The 20,489-nt window shown below is 43.4% G+C and overlaps 1 long non-coding RNA gene across 1 annotated transcript; it reads left to right on the forward strand.

Moving 5' to 3' along the window:
- Positions 1-1,051: 1,051 nt before the first annotated feature.
- LOC145823148 (uncharacterized) lies at positions 1,052-1,633 on the forward strand. Its single transcript, XR_014365348.1, has 2 exons — positions 1,052-1,160; positions 1,336-1,633. It is a non-coding gene; the product is annotated as an uncharacterized LOC145823148 (long non-coding RNA).
- Positions 1,634-20,489: the final 18,856 nt, after the last annotated feature.

Here is a 20,489-nt window from a genome sequence, read left to right on the forward strand (position 1 = left end):
TGTTTTTGGAGAGTCTAAGTTCATATCAATTCATGCATGTTATCTTCAAGTTATGTTCTTTGAGCTTCAAGCTTGGTTTTGTATAATTGACTTATCTTTGGGCCTTGATTTTGTGAATTGATTTTGAATTCAAGCTGTTTTGTATGTTCACACTAGTTTGTTTCAATTTTTGGCCCAAAGGATCATGAATTTTAGTTTAGAATTGGAGTTTTGAGCTTGGGAGAAAATCTAGAAATTCCAGAATTCTGCTTCTACGCTCGAGTGACCACTCTGAGTGTGTGCACTTCCATTCAAGTGACCTAAAGTTGGCTCGAGCGTGAAATGCATGCTCCCAGAAGTTTACCATTTTTGTAGACCGCTAGAGCGACAAGGGTTGCACTTGAGCGAGGACCTAAGTCTCACGCTCGAGCGACCTTCAAGTGTCTGTCAAGCGTGAAAACCACACAACCAGTACTTTTGCAGAAGTTTACAGACCGCTTGAGCGATAGAAGTTGCGCTTGAGCAGCTACTCATGTTTTGAATGTCCACTCGAGTAAAGGATGTTGCGCTCGAGCGGGACCCCTGTTTTCAACAATCTTTGTTAAGTGTTTCCAAGTACATTTTAGCATCCTCTCTACATCCTAGGCATTCCTAAGCCAAGGTTAAGAAATAATAATGAGGACAAGAAGTACAAACACATCAAGATAAGAAAGAATTAAGATAATGATTCTGAGTGTGTAATTTAATAAGTGTTCGTTCTATAACTGTGTAGGTCACGCGCCATAAGGCGTCTGATTTTTCATTCTATTTGTTTGCTTTGGAGCCATCTGTGAGTAATAACTTAGTAAAGCTATGTTCAACTCTAATTATTTTCTATATGAGGAAATAAGATCTATTCTATGAAATGTTATGTTTTGTATAATGAATGATTGTCCAAATTCTGATAAGTATTCAGGGCTTAAGTAAGCTATCTGTACCCGGTCCGAAGGTTCCTTTATGGAACTGACAAGTTATCAGTACCCAGCTAGAGGTTCCTTTATGAAATGACAAGTTATCCGTACCCGGTTTGCAGGTTACGTTATGGAACTAACAAGTTATCCGTACCCGGCCGGAGGTTCCTTTATGGAACTAACAAGTATGATCTTTGATGCCCCGTATATGATCTGTTAGCGCTAATGGATGTAAGATTAAATATGTGTTCTAATTTCTATCATTGACTTGAACATGAATAAATATATAAATCTGTTTCTGATATGAACTCTGATTTCTAAATATGTTATGGACATTATTCATCAAACCTTTTACTTTCTTATTATTCACTAGGCTTTCACTCACCATTTATATTTATGTTTGTAGGTGAGCAGGCGTATGACCAGGCCTAAGTTCTGCCTGGCGAGTTTTGGAGTCAACCAGCCATCGTACCTCCCGTAGAGGTTCCCTTTTAAGATCTGATCAAGTTTTTGAGTCTATGGGACTTTTGTACTTTTTGATGTTTATGTTTTGTTTGAACATGTTTTGGAAGTTTTGTATATGTGGCCTTAGTGACGTAAGACTAATGTATTTATTACGTCATATATAAGCTTGTTAAAAAGATTTCTGTCTCATATACATTAACACAACTTTATGGACAATGTATATTTCTATATTTGCTTCCGCAGTCCCTTATTATATGTCATTCTATAAAGAGACCTTTGGTAATCTAAGGATTATTGGCCAGTTATGACGCTAAACCTATAAGGGTGGGTTTAGGTTGTAACAGAGTGGTATCAGAGCACATGTTCTACCACACACACGAGTCCATATGAGCTTAGGATGTCCTAGTAAGAAGTAGGGGCATTCCATCTGCATGTGTGAGTGAGTGTGTTCTTTAAATGTGAAGACTGAATTTGACCATGACCCCATGAAATTGAAATGAATGACTTGACTATTGAAAATAAAGACTATTTGCCTATGTTTATGGTGCTCTGTTTACCAATAGCAAATGGAAAATACAAGAAGCGATGGAACAACTAAATCATCTTAGGCTCGAATGAGACGAATGGAACAAATGCTTATAGCTCTGTAGAAGCACTAATACAGCAACGGAGGCAATAACCTATACCCCTCCGCCTCTACCAGCATAAAATGAGCCGGATAACAATGATGTAATCAACCTAACTCAGAAATTTATGAAGATGAAGCCGCCAACTTTCTTGGGTGGCATTGAACCCTTAAAAGTAGAAACCTGGTTGCTCAAAATGGAGAAACTATTTGAAGTGTTTCCTTACTCCGAAACACAGTAAGTTCTTTTGGCCACTACACGTTAAAAGATGAAGCCCGGAGATGGTGGTTATTGGTCCGAACTAACAATGGGAACATGATGTGGGCACAGTTTAATGAGATTTTCTACAACAAGTATGCAGACACCCTATTTTTGACCAACCTTAAGACTCAGATGTCATCGATTGAGCGCTCAGTGATAGTGCATGTTTGTGCTCGTTTCAAGTTTTCAGAGTTTTTCGCTAAGTGCCTTGCCTCCGGGCCTCTGAACTCTTTTTGTTTTGGCTCGGTTTATGGACCAAGCCTTGTTGATGTGATGACCCAGAATTCTTCCCTCCGCTCGAGCGGACTTTTAGGGTTCTCAGCAATTTTGCAGACTACCCGAGATTCTGAGAGTGGTAGATTTCTGCTCGAGCGTAGAAGTGGACGCTCGAGCGGATGTCTTTGTTCGTCTGAGTGCTCGAGCGCAAGGTGGGGCGCTCGAGCGGGTCGCCTGGTGAGCTTGAATTTTGAGGCACGTGGGGTCGTCTGAGGCATTTTTATTAATGTATTTGGAACCTCGTTATTTTATTTTGGGGTCTTGATTGTGGTGGTAATATGATGGTAGAGTAAGATTGGATCAAAAACTTTAGTTTGAATATTTTGTCTACGATCAGCCGTCACTCTTTTGCCCTTTTCTTTTTCCACACTTTAAATTTGGATTTGAGGTTGGAACCATTGGAAAGATTATTTTCGGGGATTCAATTTGAGCACAAGAACGACTTAAAACGGAGTCCGGATGGGAGAGTTATGCCTATTTGAAGTTTTGACATCTGTGCTGAATGCATGTACGCTCGAGCGTGAAGATGTGCGCTCGAGCGGGTTTTTCGGACCAGCAGCTTTAAAAACGGGATTTTGGATCATTTTAGATGTTTTTCTTCTTTCCTCTTCCTTCCTCTCTTCCATGTCCGAAACCTTAGCCCCCAAACCCTTGAATTCCTTTACTTTGATCACGATCCACCATGGTTTTTGGCATCAAGGATGAAGAACAAGGGAGGATTAATGTTTTTACCCGATTGGAACTTGGATTTGCGAAGGCTTCTTTCCAAGCTCACTCTTTTGCTTGATTATTGAGGTAGGGGTTCTATTTCTCTTCAATACTTACATCCATGGTTAGATTTGAGGTATTTTCATTGTATAAATGTATAAATTTTCATTTTGAGCATATAGAGGAAATTATGAGATTTGGGGAATTTTGAGTTTGAAACATTGAAGGTTCAATTGATGGGTTAAAGTGATGGAGTATGATCCCTAGATGTATAATCAAGGAGGGAATTGGGATGTAAGGTCATGGTATGAGAAGTATGAATTTTTTTGTGGAAAACTTTATGTTCTTGAAACCCTAGATGAATTTGTGATGATAAAGAATGATTTTGCTCAAATTGGAAATAGAATCATGGAATTGGTGGGTTGAGTTATACGTGTACAAGTTTAATTGGATTTCTGAGATGTTTTGCAATAATGTTAAAAATTTACGAATGAACCTTGTTATGGGCATTATAAATCATGTTAAATTGAGAAAGGAAATTAGGGGAAATGATTTAAAGAATTAATGTGTGACTTCATATGTGTGTAGGACACGCTTTGGAAGGAATAAATGCTCCACCAATGCACTGTGAGTAATAGTACGGAGATGTACATTTTATTTATAATTGATGATTATCATCACTAACGCTCTGTTTCTTGTAAGTGTTACACGAACATGTTACATGAACAATTATGATGAGTGAAAGTCAATGTGAACATTGAAAGATTGGCATATATCGGTATGACTTTGGAATGACTTCGTTCTATCAATAGCGAATAATAATTCTCTATTATCTATAAGCAAACTACGTCGTTTCTTAATGAATAAATAGAATTATGTTCATCTTTAAGCCAAGTATCTGTATGAAACTGAGATTATTCTATTGTGTTACTTATGGACCCGAGGTCATTAAGAACCTATGACACGCATGCAATGTTTAATATTATTATGTGGTCTCAGTTAATAATTGTTATGATTATTATTATTCAGTTGTTCGTGAGACACCTGTATTAATTTGTAATCAGGCCATGGGAAACTTATGTGCATTATTGCATACTGATACTTTAAGAATACTGAAATCATTCTCATTACAAGGGCTTTATGCCATTACAAGTTTCATGGGCTTTATGCCATTACAAGTTTCATGGGCTTTATGCCATCACAAGTTACAAGGGCTTTATGCCATTCCAAGGGCTTTATGCCATTACAAGGGCTTTATGCCATCACATGGGCTTAATGCCAATCTATGTTCAAGGGCTTCATGCCAACTTTTCAAGGGCTATATGCCATCTTTCAAGGGCTTTTTATGCCATATGTTTCAAAGGGCTATTGTGCCAGATGTTCCAAGGGCTTTTATGCCATATGTTTCAGGGCTTTAATGCCAATGTGTTTCAAGGGCTTTATGCCGTTTTGATAAGAGCTTCATGCCATTTTGTTAAGGATTTCAAGCCATTCTGTTAAGGGCTTAAAGCCATTGTGTTTAAGATTAGGCTCAAGGCCGTTCCGTAAAAGATACTTAAAATATAAATGATTTTGATGAAATCCGTATTTGGAGTTACGAAATGTTTCATATGATAAGTAATTTCTGAAATGAGAAAAATGCTATGAACTTATGATATGTTTATAATATGATATGCTTGCCGGATAATTTTTCCCAAAATGCCTAGATGCACTATGAAACCCCGAATGTTCAAGATATGATAAGTTTTCTGAAAAAGATACTTAGCTATGCATACAGAAACAAATAAACCATATGTTCTCTTTATTGATAAACACACGGATATGGATTATAATTCACGTTGAGCATTGAATTGTTATGTGTTATTATTCACTGAGCTTGACTCACTCTATTTTATGTTTGTTTCTGTAGGCACTCAACCTGGAGATCAACCTTCACCTGTGGCTTTTGTTACCCAGTTGTCAAACCCTGAGTATCTAAGCTCTTAGCTGTTGATCGTTCAAGTTATGGAGTTTTGCTAAGTTTTAATTTGTACCCTAAATGTCTGTTAAGATCGGCGTATATGTATATGTACATAGCTATCTTCAGGTGCACGTCGCTGTATATTTATCTGCATTATGTTCTGTTTGTGATCCTGGCATGGTAGTGGTAGCTCAATGGATATATTGTTATTATTATTATTATTTTTGTTTGCTATTATATACTATTAAATGCTTCCGTTCAGGCCCCGTAGATTATATTCATCAGGTTTTATGTCCGTTTTCCGAAGTGGTCATGCCCAAACTTTTAGGGGCGAGTTAAGGGCGTGACAGTTGACCTTCCTTGGAGGGAGAGAGAGGTTCGTAGACCATCTTTTGTGGTCGTAGACCACTTTTCCCTTTGGTAGGCCAGTTTCCGATTTCCAGAGCCTTCGGCCGAGCGCCTTGTCTTGCTTCCCTTCTGGTTTGGTTTTGAATCAAACCTTGTTTTCCCTTTCCTGGAGGGGAAGAGAGGTCTGTAGACCACTCTTTTGTGGTCGTAGACCACTTTTCCCGCTTGGAGACTAGTTTCTAATTTCCGGAGTCTTCGGCCGCGCGCCTTGTTTCGGGACCGCTTAACGCTCTCCTCTTGGCTTGGTTTTCAAACCATGCCTTGTTGCCTTGCTCTAGAGGGACACAGAGGTCTCGTAGACCACTTTTCCCTCCCGTACACCACTTTTGGTGCCCGTAGACTAGTTTTCAGGGCTTCCGGCTGCGCGCCATGTCCCATGGACTTTCGTCTTTCATCATTTTTGGTTTGTTTTTGGTACAAACCTTGTTTTCCATGCTTAGAGGGTGGAATAAGGGTGGGAGACCAGTTTCTCTCCCTGAAAATGATTTTTCTTCCCGCCAGCTAGTTTTCTGGTTGGCCAATTGTTCTTCTTGGTCTTTGGACCATCAAAAGTGGTCGACCACCACACCACCAGCTTGCTTTCATGGTGTAGACCACTCCTCCCCCCCTGCCGACCACTTGGTCTCCTTGCAGACCACTTGTGGTGTCTTGCACCTTTTTGAAGATCTTTTCTTGCCAGTTGTGACAGTTGGTAAGCACAGAAACCATCCTCCATATGTATGGAGGGATGGCTTAAAACCTTAAGCTTGTTCAACAAGCTTGAACTTTGATTTTCTATAAAAGAGAACCTCCCCCCTCTTGGTTTAGGTTCAAAATTTTGGCATTGAGCTATAGATACACACCTATCTCTGTATTTGCTCTTTCTCTCTTGTTTTGTGCTTAAAAGTCCCATTTCTTCTTACTTTTGCACACAAACACATAGTGAAACACCACACCTTTGTTGCTAAGGCACTTAGAAGCTCGTTTTGGTGTTTTTGGATTGGTTTGAGCTCAGAAATGCTGCTGGAGTTGCAGCTTTGAAGTGGTTCTACAAGGGCGAGTTTCTAAACCCTTAAAGCTTTGTTTTTGATTAAGCTTTTAGCCCTATTTTCATGGTGTTTTAGGCTTAACTTTCAACTGAAAAAATTTCTATTTTTTAAGGCTTAACATGTTTGTTTGAGGTCTCTTTAGTGTTTGGGGTGGTCTACCCCCTCTTGTGCCATGTTTGGCCTTGTTTTTGTGCTATTCTTTTAAGATATTGGGACCACCTCATTTTGGCCTTATCACCACTGAAACTCAGAGGAATTTCGGTGGTGGAAAGTGTGTTTTGAGGTCCCAAACAGGAGGGGGTCATCCCCTCTCCTTGTGTCTTGTGTGCTTGCCTTGTATGCCTCATGTTTGAGCATGGTTTTCTAGCATGTGTTGGCTTATTCTCAACTTGTTTTTGGTACTATTTTGACATGGCATACCGCTGTTTTGGCCTGGTTTGGTCATCCTTTGCATGCTATTTACACTTGTAGTGTAATCCTTACAAACTAATTTTGTATGCCTCATGTTTGAGCATGTCTTTCTAGCATGTTTTGGCCATATCTCAGCATGTTTTTGGTGTTTTTTTAGCATGCCTTAGCTCTTTTTTGGGTTGGTTTGATAGCCTCTTGCATGCTTCACACACTTGTAGTGTAATCTTGCATGCTAGCCTAACATGCATCATGCTTTTGGCCATCATTCTAGCATGATTTTGGCTCAACTCCAGGAAGCTTTTGGCCATGTTTTAGCATGATCTAGCTTTGATTTATGTTTTTTTTGTCATGCAGGCCATGCTTTGTATAGTCATAGTGCATTTTAGCTCACTTGCTTTGAGTTTCCAAGCCACTAGCATGCATTACTTGGACTATTTTCATGATTTGGCATCATTTGATATGTGATTTCAGTGCATGTATTGTGGTCATACCCTCTCATATGTCACTCTTTTAATGCTTTGGAGAGTTCATACTTTATGCCTTAAGCAAGAGCCCATGTGTATGCCATCTTGCCTAGGCTTTTGGACCACCATTTCAGTGTGTTTTGGGTGTTTTTTTGCCATGATACAACTCTGTTTTTGGTTGGTTAGGGCATCCCTCATTTGTTTCTTACACTTGTAGTGTAAGTCCTCTTTATTAGTCTTGCATGCCTAATGAGTGAGCTTGTTATTCTAGCATGTTTTGACTTGGTATTAGCACATTTTTGGTATTATTTTGACGTACCATAACTCTGATTTTTGTTGGTTAAGTCATCTCATGCTTGGTCTTGGTAGGTGTAGTGTAATCCTCCTTATTGGCCTTGCATACTCCATGTTTTGACCCTTCATGCTAGCTTGTTTTGGTTTTGCACCATGCATGTTTTAGCATCATTTTGACATGCTCTAGGACTGTTTTGGATTGCATTGGCCATATGCTTCGTGTATTGCATAGCTATAGTGTAAGTGTCTATGCTAGTTTCATGCTTTGAGCCTCCTAGCATGCTTCATTTGTGACATGTGCATGATTTGGCATCATTTACCATATTATTTCAGAGCATATAATACTGCCATGCTCCTACTTCTTTCACCCTTTGAGTGCCTTTAAGGGTTGGACCATTATTGCCTTGTTTGTGGCGTAGCTTGTATTCATGCATGCCTAGACCTTTGAGCTCACCTCTTAGCATGCTTTGGTCCTTGTTTTGACCTAATTGAGCTCTGTTTGTGGCTGGTTCATTCATTTGTGCCATGCATTGCATGCCTCTTGTGTAGTCCCATTCACTAGCTTTCATGTTTAAGGGCTCTTGCATGCCATACTTGTGTTCCTTGAGTGGTTTGGCACCATTTCATACATAATTTTAGTACATTTAGTGTTGTCACACTTCTACATTTGTCACTCCTTGAGCACTTTTGAGAGTTGTGCTCTTGTGCTTAATTGATAAGCCATTGCATGTGCATGCATTGTCTTGCATTTCATGCCTTCATTTCAGCATTTTGGCTACTGTTTTGGGCATAATTGAGGTCTGTCCATATTCAGTTTAAGTCCATTGAACATGTTTGTTTGCATGTTGTTCGCATGTTGTTACATTCCATGTTGTTTGCACATTGCATGGTGTGTGCATGCCTTGCATTGTTTGCATGATAGAATTTTGTGCATGCCCTTCTAGCATTGGTTGCATTGCTTTGTTATTTGCATGCTTATGTTGCATAGCATTGTGTTTGCATGCCATTAGCATTGCTAGGCTGAGCATTGGTTGCATGCTTGTTTCCTTGCTTCATGTTTGCATGCTTGTTTCATTGCATTATTGTTTGCTTGCATGCATTACATTGTGTTTGGCATGCTTGTGTTGCATTGTGTTTGGATAGGGCGTTAGTCTAAACACGAGAAACGAGAGACGTTTCGTACTTGAAATGATGAAACGTGCCTCATTTCTCAGTCGCTGACCCTCTTGATCATGCATGATAGAGGTTAAGGCTTTACGTGTTATTTGTGCATTCATTTACATTGAATTGTGCAATCTTGGCATCTCGGCCATCGTGTATTGCGATGCTTGATTGGTGGCCCGAGAGTTGAGAGCCGTACTCTCTTGAGATCATGAAATGATAGGGAGGGTGGTTGTGCACACATATCTTGCAAATATATTGCCATACCCCTTCTTGTTCTCTGTTGCAGCAAACTGGAGAAGTACAACATTTTCTGGTTGGCAGATCAGTAAAAGTTGCTGGCCGACCACTTTTTCTGGTCTGCAGCAAAGGTAGGTGGTTAGCAAGTGGTCGGCAACACCACCAAGTGGTCGGCAATGCTCCTGGAGGTTCCCATGGTGGAGCAAAAGCTATCTGGAGCTTTGTGCAGTGTTCTGAGAACAATTGAAAATAGAGACAAGTTGGGGCATCACGATAGATTTCCGAACGAGGCGACTGAGCATGCACACGCTTCTCACTCTGAGGCCCTTTCTATTTGATTTACTTAGTTGCTTTGCTTAAGCTAGCTAATGCTTTGGTTTTGTATTTAAGTAGTTAATGCGCGTAGCTATTCATTTGTGTTTATAATAGCTAGTTAGTTAACTTGTTAGTTAGTTAACTTGTTTTGTAATTACTAGTTAGTTAACTTGTTAGTTAATTAGCCTCGTTTTGTAATAATTAGTTTAATTAGCTTAGATTGACTAGTTAGCATATTATTCGAACCCTCCGTCGAGAGGGCACAACTATTGTAATAAGTGTGTGTGTGTGTGTGATGCATGTCTTCCAACCCTCATTTCTTTCTCTATTTTACTTAACCGCTTTCGATGGTTAGTTTAGGGCATGTTTCGATTAGCATCCTTATGCTCGCATGCGTGCATCTATTCACCTGTTTTGCATGCACCGGGCTCGGCGCATCATACAAACTGCATTGTATTTCAATTCCTATTTGAATACATGTTATCAAGTGCTGCATTTTACATGCCATCTTAGAATAGCCGAGCCTATTTTAGCTGCATTTTGCATGTGTTGCATTAAGCATCTAGCATAGTTATGATTCATGCATTGATTTCTAATTAGCTTTTTTCTTTGGCTCGGAGTACACTGTGAGTGTTTATGCTTTAGCATCCTTGCATGTGTGTAAGTGACTGCCATGTTAGCATGCTTGCCATGAGGCTAACTGCTTAACTAATATAACTGCATGAATGCCTGTGGATGAAGGTTGGATCGCTTGAATTGGAACAATTCATCAAAATGCGAGTTTTAAGCCCACTTGAGGGTGGCAAAATCCATGACTTAGCCTACTTGCGAGTAGCATTTTCAAACCGTTTTCAAACAAACAAACATGAGATGCTTTGTTCTAATTTAGGCGATCTAGTCTATACTTGTATACTATGCGCATCACATAGTAAGGTTAGTTAATAAACCGAAATAAGAACGCATGTGTTTTCAGAAACAACATATCATGTTAATAAAGGCCGATCCTTTGATCGGGCGAGCGGGGGTGCTCATTTCAGGACCCTCCCCTCTCGTACCCAAGTTCTAGAGCCGAAGCAACTTTGGTGATGATGGACACGTGGCCTTAGGTACGAGTTAGGGTTTCCTAAATTTCCCAAAAACAAGATATTTAGGTGGCGACTCTAAAATCTGGCGAAGCAGTCCATGTTTGGCACTTTTTGATTAAAATCGATTTTCCAAAACGATTTGTTAGATTTGGACTCTTTGGTGATTCATCAGTCTTACATTGCACTTTGTGAGATTAGATTCAGAACCGTGACTCGAGTCCGAACTATAGTATCTAAGAACAAACGATTCGCGCCCTCGCGCGCGGAGCGGAGTTCTGGGCGGTCTACAAAGTATTTTCCCCAATGCCTCAGAAATCAGAAAGTGTCAAAATTCCAAGAACTCAAACAAACCAGGATGTCAGTGGCCGAATATGAGGCCAAGTTTACTGAGTTAACCAGTTTTGCTCCATACATGGTAGACATCGATTACAAGAAGGCACAAAAATTTGAAGGTGGTTTGGACTTGGAAGTGTTCGACCGCGTCGGTGTCTTGAAATTGCCAACATATGTAGAAGTTCTTGATAGAGCATTGATGTCGGAAGCCATGTTAGCAGCAAAGAAACAAGTTCCAGCTCTGTGGAGATAGTGGTTTGGAAATACTTTTTGGATCCCGTAGGATGCTCGTAAACCTCAGCTAGCCACCTAAAAAGGAATGAACACTCCGGTCGGGGGTGCCAGAATTAGCACTCCGACGGACATGTCAATATATACTCTCTTAGTAGCTTGGATTTTAAGTTAAGTGCACTAGTTCTCACATACCTCTCTTTAGCTGATGTTCCTCTATTTATATTTTTCCCTGGGCCTCAGAGTTGGGCCCACCTTTAGTCCAGCGTGTAGCTATTTAGACTCGGCTCCTTCTGTTGCTGTCTGAGCTCTACTCGGCTCCTTGCTCAGTTGGTTCTATAGCCGATTAGGATACCCCTGAATTTATATATGATGGGGCCGAATAGAGATATGTACATCTCGATTCTCCAAGAATATTATTCGGCTTCTTTACATCCCTTAATACTCGGCTCCCACAATTGCCCCCCAAACACTCCGCTAACAACAATTGGCTGGTGTGTTTGGTTTCGAACTTGAAAATTCAGAGCTGAAATTTGGTGGTTAACCTCATTCTAATGTGAGCGTCAAAGCACACGTGCTTTTACGGTCATCATTACAACTTTCTGCCCCTTCGTACACTTCTTTTCATTTATTATTATGATTTTAAATTTTGTTGTCTTTTCGAATGCGTGTATGATGTTTTGAACAGTCGAAGCTTCTAGTCTGCCTTCTAATACATCTCTGCAACCTCTGTCCATTCATCATTGTCCTCTCTGTCTCTTGTAAGTCCTCTTCCTCTTTATTTCGAATCCCATTTCCTTGTTTGTTTTCAATTTAGCGTATTCCATAGACTAACAAAAATGGCAAAGCATCTGAAAGACCTCCTCTCTGCTAATCAAGTTTCTGGCTTTCGATGCCATTTTTCCATTCCCGACAATGTCCGTTTGTCGCTCGTGACCGACGGCACCCTTGATATGGAGAGGGACAATCAAAGCACAATTGTCTTCCCTCTCTTATCAATTGCTGAGGGCGGAGTTCATTTCCCCCTTCACCCATTTCTTAGGGCCTTCCTTCGCCATTGGGGTTTAATCCCTTCACAACCTAATGTAAATTTCTTCTGAATCATAATGGGGATTATAGAGTTAAACCGTCATCTTAGGATCAACCTCGGTATACCTGCTATTCGGCATTGTTATGCCCTGGCCAAGTCGTCAAGCCGACATGGGCACTATTTCCTCAGGGCCAAGGACACCGACCATCAATTAGTGACCATGCTTGCCAGCTCCAGTAAGCGAGTCAATGATGTTATGGTTATTGTCCGAGGTAACTGGGAATTCGGCGAAGGCGAAGATCGCTTGGATCCAATTCCCAGATGGAGAGGCAAACCAGGTGGCCATATAGCTCCTTGCGTTTATTTTCCTTATGTGTATTCGACTTTATTGTCGTGGTCTTATAATTTTTACTTGTATAGGAAACGATTTGAAGAAAGTTTTGGTTTCTACCGACGACTCCGTTCTCGCGGAGATCAAGGTTGCGCTCTAATACTTTGGCCATCCAAGCCTCCAGAGACAAGGTAGGGTGGCCTACATTCTTCATCGTTACGAGCCAACGTATACGACGTTCTCAGTGGCGGACAACATTCCTGTTCTGCGGGGTGAAGAGTACCTTACGGCCCTCATCTTAACCAACTTCAAAAACTTGAGGCAAGTTGGTTTGGAGGACACCAATTCGGAGCAGGCGGAAGTACGCGAAGAGGTCACTGAGGGGTCAAACCAATCTGAAGTCGAGGTAGATGAGGCTTTAGAGTTGGCCTTTGAAGAAGCTGGACTCAATTTGCCTGACCCTCCGTCTACCTCAGGCCAAGGGGACGTCTCCTCTGAAGACATTTTTATGAACTTAGGGGACTTACCCAGCTCCTACCCCGGTAACATGACCGATGAGTCGCTCAACCAATTGGCCAAACGAAGAAACGTCGAGAGGATGGTTGCCCGAAAAAGGGCTGAAGCCGAGCATAACCAACCTCCACCCCCTCCACCTGTTAGGGAAAAAACTCCACCCGTTCCCGTTGAAGAGGGGGTCCAGAATGAAGTTTTCGAAAAGGAACCTGTTGTCGAAGAACAAGAGGGTCAAGTGGCGGAGCACAAGGGTGAAAAATGCCCAGCCGAACTCAAAGCCACTTGTTTGGAAGACCCACTGGACAAACGACCACGCTTGGAAGAATCGGATTTGATTGTGTGGTTCGTAATGCAGCCAAGGATCAAAAACATGCCGGTTAACTCCGATGCATCGGCCATAAGAGATCCAGCTGTGGCTTTGAGCCTGGCTTCCTTTATCTTTCTGCCAACTGATGGGGCAACCTTTAGGGCAGAGGCCAATCTTCTGGCCATTGCGTTGGTTGCTCAATCAGCGATACTGGTACGTGATCCTTTATAGTTTTGAAGGCTAATCAAAAAAGTTTCTATATTGGCATACTGATCCTTTGTTTTGCAAGCGGCGGGGAGGCTAGCCGAGATTGGACATCGCCAACACGATGCGATCGAGCAGATCGGCTTTCTTACAGTCGAACTGGAAATCGAGAAAGGGAAGACATCCGAGGCTTCTCTACGTGCCGTGTCCGAGGCCGCGAAAGCGGCGGCATAGAGAGCTAGGGCCGATGATGAAGCTAATAAGGCCAAGACTGCTGATGAATTGAAAGCGGCCGTCGAGGAAAAGGCGAAAGCAAATGAAAAGGCGCTCAAATTGGCAAACGAGATGATTGCCAAGTTGGAGGCTGACCTGAAGGAATCGAATCGGGCAAAGGCAAATGCGGAGTCCGCACTTTGCGAGTCATTCAAGGCTGGCAAGGATGCGGCCTTGGCTGACTTTGTAGAAGAAGTGCCGAAATTAAAAAATAGGGGGTTCAAACACGGCTGGCTCAAGGCCTTGGTTGCTGCTAACGTGGTATCGGAGGAGGCGATTCCGTACGAGCAGGTAGACGTTAAGCCACTGGAGTCTGACCCCAAAGACAGTTGAATATTTTCCATTTTGATTTTAGCATTAAGCGTATGTAGGTTTTACTAAATGTATTAGGTTTTTGATTAGTCATCATTGTGAGAAGCTGATGTAGAGTGATTATCATTTGTAGAATGGATTCTATTTGTGCTTAATTTACGAATGAAAATTATTTTTGCTATTTGTGCTCAGTTTATGAATGGAAATTATTTTTGCCTTTTCTGCTTGATGAATGTGCCTGTTAGCAGCTAAGTGATGTAACATCATGAAATTAATGGAACATGCTACTGAACTAAACATAACTGAATACGCCCTTGTTCTAGTAAGTTAATGAACCAGTCAGGCTAAAGACAACAGTTCAGGGATTTGCTGGGGCACAATGGAAATTCGGCTCACTGATAGTTAAGCCGAATAGATTAACGAATCTGCCCTTGCCCCAACAAGTTGATGTACCAGTCAGGCTAAACATGGCAGTTTAGGGATTTGCTGGGGCACAATGGATATTCGGCTGAGCTCTGATCGTTAATCCGATTAGATTGACGAATCTGTCTTTGCCCCAGTAAGTAGATGAACCAGTTCAGGGATTTGCTGGGATACAATGGGAATTCGGCTAGGCTCTGATGGTTACGCCGAATAGATTGATGAATCTGCCCTTGCCCCGGCCAGTGCTTGAACTGGAGCGCCGAATATTTTCAGTTCATGGCGAGAGGCTTTTGAAGTTTATCATTAATGAGATTACCTCGGGGGTGTTGCACTTGTAAGGAATAAATAGGGTGAGTACTTTGTGTGCGTAGGTCCTATTAGCGTGCATAGACTCAATATCCTAACCCAGTCTGTGGAGGAAGGTTAGACAAGTACGAATGTCAAATAGACTGTTCTTCAACAGCAGAGGAGAAAGGAGGACATTGGGTGAACTGGACGCAGAGATGAGTTGAAGTGGTGAGCCTATTTGCACGAGCAGTAGGGTGACGAGGGAGCAGGAGAGAGGCCAGTCCCCTTGTCGTTGAAGTAGGTCACCCAAAAAGGAAAAGCAGCAGCGGGGCAAATCCCCTCAACTGCACTCTAGAGGAGAATCCAGTGCGACACCGCGCTCGTTGAGTTTTACGGTCTTTGTGGGGAACAAACTGATGATGGAAGCGGATTCAATCGTTTACGACCCAAACGTGGCAGTCGAGTTCGCTCGACAGATTTTTCCACCGGAAGTCCAGCAATCGATGGTCGATCGAAAGGATTTTGAAGTGTTTCGGGAGGGCATTCATGGGGCGGTGAAGGGGCTATACAATGCCTATGAAATCTGCATGCATCTTCGTGCCACACGGCGAGAAATAGGGCAAAGAGACTAACGCATTTGAAGCTTAGAAGCTCGCGCGGAAAAGGCTAAACGCGAGCTAAGAGAGGTTAAGGCTGCCAAGGCTCAATCTGCCGACAAATCGAACCCGATCGTGGAGGAGATGGTGACTCAACGGCTAATAAGTCATGCGCTTGCCCATCGAGATACGGCTAGCATGTTTGCAATCGAGAGTGCCAAGGCCAGGGCTTACGAAAAAGGCTTCCACGACGGCCGAAAAGTCGGGATAGAAAATACCAACGAAAAACTCACCGAGGAGATTTGCTGATGTGAGAATCGTGGATTCAAACACGGGTGGATCAAGGCGCTGCATGCCTCGGAGGCTCTCCGGGTGGCAGGCGTTGACTCAGCGTCGCCACTGTATCAGACTCATCAATTTCCCTTTGTGGCCTTCGAAGTTAAGAAGGGTGATGATGAGGGAGATGCCAATTTAGATTAGATATTGTAAACGCTCCAACACAGAATGGGAGCAAATTATGTACTCGTTGGTTAATTTAATAAAACTCTATTTTACATGTTTGCATGTTTCAACTTTCGTTTTCAATGCTTGCGTGTTTCATGTTTGCATGTTTCAAATTATGCTGAATTCAGAGGCTTTTTATCTTGGCCAATCGTGACATCCACGAAGGGCGCTCCGAATCCGGAGTCTTATTTGGCCCAAATGAGTCCTGCTCGGATAGGGCTCCGAATTCAGAGGCTTTTTATCTTGGCCAATCGTGTCCACGATGGGCGCTCCAAATTCAGAGTCTTACTCGGCCCAAACGAGTCCTGCTCGGACGGGGCTCTGAATTTAGAGGCTTTTTATCTTGGCCAATCGTGTCCATGAAGGGCGCTTCGAATTCGGAGTCTTATTCGACCCAAATGAGTCCTACTCAAATGGGGCTCCGAATTCGGAGGCAGTTTATCTTGGCCAATCATGATGTCCACGAAGGGCACTCCAAATCTAGAGTCTTATTCGGCCCAAACGAGTCCTGCACGGATGGGGCTTCAGATTCAGAGGCTTTTTATCTTGGCCAATCGTGAGATCCACGAAGGGCGCTCCGAATTCGAAGTCTTATTCGGCCCAAACGAGTCCTGCCCGGATGGGGCTCCGAATTCAGAGGCTATTTATCTTGGCCAATCGTGAGATCCACAAAGGGCGCTCCGAATCCGGAGTCTTATTCGGCCCAAACGAGTCCTGCTCGGATGGGGCTTTGAATTCAGAGGCTTTTTATCTTGGCCAATCGTGAGATCCACGAAGGGCGCTCCGAACTCGGAGTCCAATTCGGTCCAAACGAGTCCTGCTCGGATGGGGCTCTAAATTTGGAGGCTTTTTATCTTGGCCAATTGTGATGTCCACGAAGAGCGCTCCAAATCCAAAGTCTTATTCGGCCCAAACAAGACCTGCTCAGATGGGGCTCCGAATTCGGAGGCTTTTTATCTTGGCCAATCGTGATGTCCACGAAGGGTGCTCCAAATCCAAAGTCTTATTCGGCCCAAACGAGACCTGCTCGGATGGGGCTCCGAATTCGGAGGCTTTTTATCTTGGCCAATCATGAGATCCACGAAGGACGCTCCGAACTCGGAGTCCTATTCGGCCCAAACGAGTCCTGCTCGGATGGGCTCTAAATTTGGAGCCTTTTTATCTTGGCCAATTGTGAAGTCCACGAAGAGCGCTCCAAATCCGAAGTCTTATTCGGCCCAAACAAGACCTGCTCAGATGGGGCTCCGAATTTGGAGGCTTTTTATCTTGGCCAATCGTGATGTCCACGAAGGGCGCTCCAAATCCGGAGTCTTATTCGGCCCAAACGAGACCTGCTCGGATGGGGCTCCGAATTCAGAGGCATTTTATCTTGGCCAATCGTGATGTCCACGAAGGGTGCTCCGAATCCGGAGTCTTATTCAGCCCAAATGAGACCTGTTCGGATGGGGCTTCGAATTTGGAGGCTTTTTATCTTGGCCAATCATGTTGTCCACGAAGGGCGCTCCGAATTCGGAGTCTTATTCGGCCCAAACGAGACCTGTTCGGATGGGGCTCCGAATTCGAAGGCTTTTTATCGTAGCCAATCGTGATGTCCAAGAAGATCGCTCCGAATCTAGAGTCTTATTCGGCTCAAACGAGACCTGTTCGAATAGGGCTCCAAATTCGGAGGCTTTTAATCTTGGCCAATCGTGAGATCCACGAAGGGCGCTCCGAATCCGGAGTCTTATTCGGCCCAAACGAGTCCTGCTCGGATGGGGCTCCGAATTCGGAGGCGTTTTATCTTGGCCAATTGTGATGTCCACCAAGGGCGCTCCGAATCCGGAGTCTTATTCGGCCCAAATGAGACCTGCTCGGATAAGGCTCCAAATTCGGAGGCTTTTTATCTTGGCCAATCGTGAGATCTACGAAGGGCACTTCGAATCCGGAGGCTTAAACAGGAAGACTTTTGAACTGAATTTCGCAATAAGAAAATAGGAAACTTTGCATTGCAAAAGTGAGATATATACATGGTGAAACATTCAAAGCAAGTATCATGCCCCACAGGTCAGGTTTAATGATAGAATTTACCCAAGGGCGTTGAATTCCGAGGTTGTGGCAGACTCCTCCCAGACATGTCTTTGAGTCGATATGCCCTTACTCCCGCGATTGAGTTGATGTGATAGGGGCCATCCCAGTTAGGACCCAATTTTCCATCGGCCGGATTCCTGGAAGCCGGGAGCACTTTCTTCAGGACCAACTCTTCTCCTGTATAGCGGCGTAGCTAAACACGTTAATTGTATGACTTACCAAGCTACTGCTGGTACCGTGCCATGGATGCGAGGGCACGGTCTCTTCGTTCTTCAATCGGAGTCGAATCCAAGGCCAACATCATGTCATTTCGACCCATATCAAAAAAATTTGATTTCAAGGTTGGGAGGCCGATCTCCAAGCGGATAATTGCCTGTGTTCCGAAGCACAAAGCGAACGGCATCTCCCCAATGGATCACCTCGGAGTAGTGCGATGAGCCCATAACACACTCGACAATTCTTCAACCCATCTGCCTTTAGCTTTCTCCAGCCTCTTCTTGATGCCGTTCAAAACAGATTTGTTGGAGGCTTCAGCTTGGCTATTACTCTGTGGATAAGCCGGGGTGGAGAAATAGGGTCGAGTACTGTACTTGCTACACAGTTCTCGATAGACACCGCAATCGAACTGGGTGCCGTTGTCTGAAATGAATGCTCTTGGAATGCCGAATCTCGTTATGATATTTCTCCATACAAAACGCTTCATATCAGAATCTCGAATGTGCGTTAGTGCCTTCGCTTCCACCCATTTTGTGAAATAATTTGTTGCTATAATAAAAAATCGTTTGTTACCCGGGGAGCGAGGCAATGGTCCAACGATGTCAATTTCCCATTGGGTGAACGGCCAAGGACTGGTTATAGAGCTCAACTCTTCAGCAGGCAGATGGATTAAGGGAGAAAACTTCTGGCACTGTTCACATTTTTTCACGTAACATTCGGCATCAGCTCTCATTGTCGGCCAATAATACCCCTGTGTCACAACTCGATGGGCCAAAGAACACCCGCCAGAATGGGCACCACAGCTACCTTCATGTATTTCGGTCAGGAGTTCTTCGAATTTATCCAGATGAACACATTCTAGGTACGGGCCGGATAGGGATTTTTTGTAAAGCTTTCCTTGCGGATCCAAATAATATCGTAGGGCTTTGTTTCGCAGCTTGTGTGCTTCTTTCTTATCCGACGGGAGCTGTTCAGAAGATAGGAATGCAACAATGGAGTCCATCCAACTCGGACTTGACTCTATGACATTCATCTGGACTTCTTCTGAAGGGCCAATGCTCAGATTAGGGATGAAACCCACTTCAATTGTCCGTTTAATCTCTGAGTTAATGGCGGAGGCTAGGCAAGCTAGGGCGTCTACATGTGTGTTCTGATCACGGGCTATTTGGTTCAATTCATGATGGTCAAATTTTTCTAGCAAGGCAATTGTCGTTTTCATGTAAGTGGCCATACGGTCGTTTTTGGCCGCGTACTCTCCCTTTAGCTGATTGATCACCAGTTTTGAATCGCAAAATATAAGTAGACACCGAGCACCCAGGAGATGTGCATTTCGCAAGCCGGTTAGCAAGGCTTCGTATTCGGCTTCATTGTTCGATGTTTCGAAGCCGAGTTTGATAGCCCACTCGATTATTGCTTCGTCGGGAGCCATGATTACTACTCTAGCCCCACTGCCGTGTTGATTGGACGATCCATCACAGTACAACTGCCAAATGTCCCTAACATAAATTCTCCAGTTCAGCCTAGGTTGTGTTTCATCAGACTTGAAGTCGGCAAGACCCCCAGTGAATTCGGCCACAAAGTCGGCAAGCACCTACCCCTTGATTGAGGTTCTAGGCAGAAACTGAATATCATACTGGCCGAGTTCGAAAGCCCACTTTGAAATACGCCATGATGCTTCTGTACTACGAAGTACTGATCGGAGGGGGTGGTCCGTTAGTACGCCAATGGTATATCCCTGAAAGTAATGCATCAGCTTTCTTGTTGCCGTGACGAGGGCTAGGATGAGTTTTTCCAACGGTAGGTAACGTGTTTCGGCGTCAACCATTGCCTTGCTCACATAATACACTGGCCGCTGCTCCCCAAGCTCTTCCTTTAACAGTACGGCTCTGACTGCCCGGTCGGAAACTGCCAGATATAAAATGAGCGGATCACCTACTAAAGGTGTTGTCAAGAGTGGAATTGATCGGAGGTAAGTCTTCAGACCGTTGAAAGCGGTTTCGCACTTAGAGGTCCATTGAAAAGCCTTGCCCTGCCGTAGGGTATGAAAGAAATGTCGACAGCGATCTGTGGAATGACTGATGAACCTGTTGAGTGTGGCGGCCATCCCCATCAACTTTTGAACCTCCTTCACCGATCGAGGGGAGCCGAGCTCCAAGATTGCTATGATTTGCCTCGGGTTGGCTTCGATTCCTCGATGATTGACAATGTAGCCAAGGAATTTGTCGGATTC

This window comes from Camellia sinensis, chromosome 3 (genome assembly GCF_055761805.1).
Source record: "Camellia sinensis isolate YWXY chromosome 3, ASM5576180v1, whole genome shotgun sequence".
Taxonomy (NCBI): Eukaryota; Viridiplantae; Streptophyta; class Magnoliopsida; order Ericales; family Theaceae; genus Camellia; species Camellia sinensis.